The sequence below is a fragment of the Bos indicus genome, chromosome 4 (genome assembly GCF_029378745.1).
Source record: "Bos indicus isolate NIAB-ARS_2022 breed Sahiwal x Tharparkar chromosome 4, NIAB-ARS_B.indTharparkar_mat_pri_1.0, whole genome shotgun sequence".
Classification (NCBI taxonomy): domain Eukaryota; kingdom Metazoa; phylum Chordata; class Mammalia; order Artiodactyla; family Bovidae; genus Bos; species Bos indicus.
Window position 1 is genome coordinate 91,870,486 of NC_091763.1, and position 6,589 is coordinate 91,877,074.

Here is a 6,589-nt window from a genome sequence, read left to right on the forward strand (position 1 = left end):
CTCTAATAGTGATTAGGACTGACATTGTAACAAGTCAAAGTGGGGAGTGACCCTGAGTCTGGAGCCTCTCAAATCCCTCCCACAGCAATGCCCACCACTTGGAAGGCAGGTCCTGGGAGAAGAATGCACCGTGCTCAAGGTCCTTAGTCAGGGAGTGAGTTATCACAACTTGAATTCAAGTACTAAGTAGAAATGAAAATCAAAGAACTCTCTGAGCTAAGAAAGAAAAGAGGAAGAAGGGGAGAGGGGAAAGCAGGAAAGGAAGGGAGAAAGGGCGGGAGGAGGAAAGAAAGAAAAGAAAGGGAGGGAGGGAGGGAAGAAGGAGGGAACGGAAAAAGATAGTTCAAATCTAAATTTCTAAATCTAAATCCAAACCTAAATTTAGCAAACAGAACTCCGCCCACCTTGGGATGGAAACATTATAATCCAGCTGATTCTCCATTTATATCCATTTCTCCCAGAACATCATGGGGTGACCGTGCCCCCACCAGAGCAAACTACATGAGTGAGTCTGGTGATGTCCAGTCAGGTCCTGTCAAGAAAACATCAGCAATTACCTGAACCTTAAAACACCAGCCTATTCAACAGGCATGGAGATGTGGCCAGATCTTTGTTGTGGGTCCAGTTAAGAGATAAGTCCATGCAACCATTTCTTTTTAAGATATTGGGACAGCACAACCCCACTCCCCAGATGAAAGCAAAGTCCTCTTTCTGTTGGGCATCCTAACTACAGGAGGAAGAGGACAAGAAGGAAGTTGGAGGGGGAGAAAATCGTTGCTACCCTGTGCACATGTGTACAGTGTCCTGTGTCTCATGCCCTGAAGATAGTGGAACGGTTCTTCCACAATGATTGGCATGAGATGTTGCCAGTGTGAATGTCAGCGGGTTGTTGCTGCACAAATACCAATGAAACAAGCCCCACAGCAGCTGCAACCTGCCCAGCCGACTCTGAAAAGAGCACATCTCTCCAGACCTCTAACTTTCTCCCGCACTCACTGGAGCTCAACTCTTCCTTTTATTATTCCTTTTGGCATTAGATGTTTTTAGAATTATTCAAGTAGTAATAATTTGTAAAAGGAGCAGGAGGGCAGAACTAGTTAGTACCAACCAAATAGAACAAATGAAGCCTAAATAACAGTAAAGAGCTGTGTTCTCAGCATCTTTTTCTTTAGTCTAGATAAATCCTCTGCTGGGAGCCTCCTCTTATCTATTCCTCCCCAGATCCCTGGTTTAAAAGCAAAAATGACAATTTCTTTGTCTTTATCCCAAGTATGATACAACCTGTAAGTTGACTCTGAAATGAGAAAACTGCATTTAAAAAAATCTTACTTCATTTTCCCTGATGGGTAAAGCTTTTCTCTTCAAAATCATCAAACTACATATTTTCAAGAACCAGGCAATGAATTTCATATAGCTGATTCTGTCTCTGACAGAGATCTTTCAGGACATTAGTCACAAGTAAAGTGGTTTCTGTAGCCATTTGCAATTATTGACAAACAATTTCATAACGGAAAATGGAAATTACAGTCGAGTGCAATAAGCTGTTTATCCAAGATCTACCTGCTGGTGGCTCTTTTTCTCTCTTTTTTATTTTTTTTCTTTCAAGCGAAACAGCAGCTATCATCGAACTCATTTCTCCCGTTTAAGATGTGTCTTAGTATCTCCACCACCAACCCGGTTTTCCAGTTCGTCTGTTGGCAGAATTTGTATTCAAGCGCGGTGGTGGCCGAGACGGTAGCTTATTCTTGGGTGTTTGCGAGACTCCAACGCCGTCAGGTCTATGGGAAGGGATCACCCCCAAATGGCAAATAGGGCATTTACTCCTTCTTGAGCAGGACTCGCTTCGGGGTCTGAGGGTTTGGGGCTTCTGCAGCTGGCGGGTGGGTCTGTTTTCATCCCCACCCTCCTAGGCGCTCACATACTCTCTGATCCTGGGCTCCGTAATTTGGGCCACCAGGGAAACAAGTCTTCAGGGCAGCCTGGATGGCGGGGGGTGTGGGGGGTGGGGTCTTGCGCAGTTGGGTGACTCGCACACCCTTCTGCATTTCATTTGCACCAAGAGAGCGAGTTCGACAGACGTTGGGGGTGGAAAAGAGGGGGTCTGTTATATTTTCACCAACTGTACGAACCTCAAGGGATCTCCAAGCTGTTTAGCTGAGCAGCTGGGCTTGCTCTCGGTGCGGCTCAGAGGATTCTCTACCTCTGCCGAGATATCAGCCCGCAGCCACTCACCCCACCCCCGCTCCCCTCTTCCCTGCCGCATCTTCCTTTTTCTTCTCAGTTCCTTCGACTGTTGAACCCAGGCTCCCGGTAGAGCCAGGGCCTTAGGAGAACTACCCTGTCCTCTGGCTTTCCCGCGCCGGGTATTGCGGCGCCGCCCCAGTCCCCCCGCGCGCCTGGGGAATTTAGGTTCCGCGCGCGACCGGGCAGGGAGCGCCTCCGCCCCCGCCGCACCTGGCACCCAGAGTACCCACGCCCCGCGCGGGTCGGTGCCAAACTGGGGCCACACTGGCCGCAGGTGCTTCGGGGGAGCTGCCCGGTGCCTCGCCTTTGCTTTTTAAACTCAAGATTCCTGAGACCATTCCTTCCGCCTTCCCGCCCCCCACCCCCCGCCGCCCCCCGCCATCCCCAGTAGGACACGGAACTCCGATGTTTTCCCGAAAGCTGAAAAAGGGGGGTCGGGGTGGGAGGGGGGGTGGGAATCCCAGTCTCACAGAGCTAACTCAGTGAATGCAAACTCGAGGCAGACGTATCCTATGTCGCGATGTGGGGTCCCGCGAACGCCTCAAGTACCCGGCTTCTCCCGCGACCCCTCATCTTTCCTAGATTCTGGTTAGATTCATCCAGCCCCACGCTCAAGAAGGCGGGGGGCTGGGGTTACCCCAACTCATCCTGGAAGCCTGTAACTTCGGAAATCCCTCCCGTTACATTCGCAGAACGGAGGTACCTCGTCATCTCGGCGGGGCAAGTCCGGATTCCTCCAGGAGTAGGTCCGGGAGGTCACCCGGGCAGGCAGTCCGAGGAAGAACGCTTTACAATCCTGCCGCCGCGCGCCCCATCCGAGCACTCTAGGCGCGCCTGCCCCTTCCCGTCACCCTTCAGTCTCCCATTCGCCGACTAAACTTTTGGGGGACCACATCTCCAAGCCTCAGGAGTTCCATGCTAAAGCCTCCCTCTTTTCCGAACCTCTTCACTGGAATGTAATCACGGGAAGATAAGAGGGGTGGCTGCCTTGTTCTTTGCAACGTAAAATCAACAGACACCCAATCAAGCTCCAATGCCCGGCCAGCCCCTCGCCCCCTGGTGCCCACTCTCCCTCACCTCCCCCCCATTCCCGTCACCTCCGCCCACTAGTTCTCTCCCAGATTCCGGGTGAGCAAGGCCATCTACTTGCACGCCAGAAAAGCAGATCACTAAAGTGATCTGAAAGAGACGGTGCACCTGCCTGGCCACTGGATGGTTTGGCGGAAGAAAACGTAAAGAGGAATTTAAACGGGGCAATTTTCTTTTTTTCCGCAAGCACAGCCTTTGGGGAGAGTTGCGGGGGGCGGGGGGGGGGGGGCTTTTTTTTTTTCTTCTTCCTGTGGTTGGGCACTTGCTTTCCTCTTTTCCTCCTTCCACTGCTCGGCGAGTCTTACCCTGCTCCCCGCAGAGGGCGCGGTGAGAAAGCCCGCTGGGGGCCCGCCGCTCCATGTCAGCGCCGCTGCCGCGCGAGGCGAGCACCGCGGCCGCACTTGTGGCTGGTCTCGGGGCTGAGGGGGCTGAGCTGGCCGTGCCGGCGCCAAGTCTCTTCCATGTGAATAACAAATACTCCCACCCGCGGCCGCGATTGGTCTGCGCGCCGCGCCTCCCGATCCTCCGCCTGCGGCCATTCACCCCGCGCGGCGCGCGGAGCCGCGGCCGGGATCGCGCCCGGGATCGCCAATCGCTTCGCGCCAACCAGTCATCCCGGGAAGCGGGAGGAGGAACTCCGAGGGGTGGGAGCCCCTGGATTTCGGTGTCTCAGAGCTGCCCGGGTGCGGGCAGGGAGAGGGTCACTCAGCCGGCGGATTCCCTCTCTGCGCTACATCATCTCAGTCCTCAGCGATGCGGGGAACAGAAATGTCAATAGTTCTGATTTTTAAAAATCACCCCATCCGCCCCGCCCCCAACAAAAAAGGGAGGACCCAAAGACGCGGGGCGGGGCAGGGGAGAAGGAGGATAGTGGCGGGGAGGGTAGGAAGAAGTGCGGGCGGCTGGAAGGAGGAATATGGCTGGGAAGCAGCTGAGTGCCTCTGAATGCCAGGATAGTCCGGGACCCGCGCGGTAAGCGCCGCACCAAGGCCACCCGGAGCCCGAAGTCGGGACCGCGAGCCCGGGGCTCGCCTTCATCAACGCCGCTCAGAAAAGGGTCCCGGTGAAGAATACATGGTGGACCGCACCTGTCCCGCCCCACGCTTTCCTGTCGGGGATGCTCAACGTAAAGCCTCCAGCCGCGCGCTCCCCCTGCAAAGTTTGCTCGCGCCGCGCTGCCGCTCAGCCATTTGTCCTGCACGGCGGCTCGGGAGATCATCTCCCTGCCCTTGACTCCCACGGCGCAGTCTATCGAGCCCCCGCAGCCCAAGCCCTGACACAAGACCCGCCGGCTGCCGGCCCTGCGCATAAGGGGGTGAGGGCCGGCACGATGGCCGGCGTCTTATTGAGGTGATTCTAGCAGCTGCAGATGCGGGCCTGCAAAATCCTGGAGACCCATGCCCGCAGCTCCTGGGTTCCCGAGGGGAAATCGGGAGTCCCTTCGCCTCCAGCTGATGCAAGCCCACCGGACTCTACGACCACGGCCCAGCGGCCCTCCCGCACGCGTTACCGCCCAGGCACCTCGCACTTGTTTGAAAAAAGAAGTGAGAGAGCCCCCTCGCCGCCCAGCGCCTGGGGGATCTGCGGCCCACCCGACCTTGTGTTGGTGAGAAAGTTCCATCTAGAGGCGGCCGCGCGCAACTGCAGCCCGCGCCCCAGGCCCGACCTCCTGCCCTGGCCGCCGAGTGAGCCCAGGACAGAGCGTCTCCTCTCCCCACTGTCCAGACCGCGTAGGAACGTGGAGGAGAAAGGAACCGCCAGTGGAAGATGGGGAGGATGGAGGAGGGGAGGACAGGCCCGGTGCAAGGCAGGCCCTCTCTCCCCAGTCGGCATCTCTGCAATGAATTACACCTTTCAAAGCATCATGAACTTCGTAAGCATGATGACAGGTACCTTGCATTAATCTCTGTATATTGCTTATCCTGTGTGGGCTTCTTTCGTTCCCACATCAACTGTCAGGTGATCAAAATTATTAAGTCCACTCTACAGGTGAAGAAGGAAACCGAGGCTTAGAGACACAACTGGAAGGCCCTCGAGCTAGAAATCAGAGCTGCCCGGCTTCCAAGCCCCATACACACTTCTTATCTGGGGCTGTTGCTTTTCCCAAGGCTGGCATTAATGTACCAAGTTTCCTCTTTCATAAAGCCACATTCACCCTTTGTCACTTAGAAAAGTCTACAGGTTTCCAGCTCAGCAGACCTCTTCTCTGTTCATTTCCATCTCTTCCTGTTCCTTTTCTCTCCCATCACATGAGGGGCTGTTCAGACATAGAATCATCCACCTGGCGGGAGGATGGAGAGTTTGGAGAGAGAAAATGGGCTGGATCCCCTGTCCTCAAGTTTCTACCCGGGAATCCCAATTCACTGTGAATGCACAGCATAGCCTTGAAGGGAGTGACCAGCAGACAGTGCAGCCTGGGGCAGTGCAGAGAGAAGAAGCCTTCACTGATACAGAGATGGGGCTGGGAGGGCTCGTGGGCCACATGTCTGCACATGAAGTTTGGGGGACTTTCTTACCCACTGAAAGGGATCCCTCCTCCCCCAGGTGTGGGAAGGTAAACTCAGAAGCCTGATTCCGTAGTCAACAGCCCACCCCACCCCACACTGTAGACTGGCGATATCTGTCTCAGCTTTACTATGTGAGCATTAATACGTTTGGGGGGGGCAGGGGGGAGAGAGATGAAGGGGAAGACAGGCAGAGTCAGCCCAAAGGTACATGTGCCCACAGAGCTACTGACTGCACGGTAGCCTTCAGGATCTGCTAGAGACCAGCCATGGGGCCAGCAGGGCTGTCGCCCAGGAGAGCACAGAGGGCAGTGCCCTGGCAATCCGGTGGGCCTGTGTCAGAAACAAGGACAGCACAGCTGGTTGTGGTTTCGGAGGGCTGGCCAGGCAGAGTGAGCTGCTCAGGGAGAAATGCCTAGCGAGCCTGCTTTTCTTCTTCCTCTATTGATCACTGCCTGTGGAGAACTGGCGCCCTGCACACATGTACATCACGGTCTCTTCCGGTGCAGCCCTCGCAAAGATGAGCAGAATTGACCTCTCCAGGGAGAGTATTGGGCTTCCCTGGTTACTCGGACGGTAAAGATCTGCCTGCACTGTGGGAGACCTAGGTTTGATCTCTGAGTCAGGAAGACCCCCCTGGAGAAGGATATGGCAACGCACTCCAGTATTATTGCCTGCAGAATCCCATGGTCAGAGGAGCCTGGCGGGCTACAGTTCACGCCATCGCAGAGTCAGACACAACTGAGCAACTA

General features: G+C 55.2%; 1 protein-coding gene across 2 annotated transcripts in view; it reads right to left on the reverse strand.

Annotated features, from left to right (window-relative positions):
- The window catches only part of GRM8 (glutamate metabotropic receptor 8), an 850,055-nt gene extending 845,928 nt beyond the window's left edge, over positions 1 to 4,127 (reverse strand). Inside the window, exon 1 of one of the 2 annotated variants that reach the window (XM_019959027.2) lies at positions 3,639 to 4,127. The gene's annotated coding sequence lies outside the window, so the exon portion shown is untranslated. Of the gene's footprint in view, positions 1 to 2,947; positions 3,264 to 3,638 lie in introns of those variants that run through there. The other variant, XM_070788098.1, reaches the window with a different exon arrangement.
- Between the last annotated feature and the right edge of the window lie 2,462 nt (positions 4,128 to 6,589).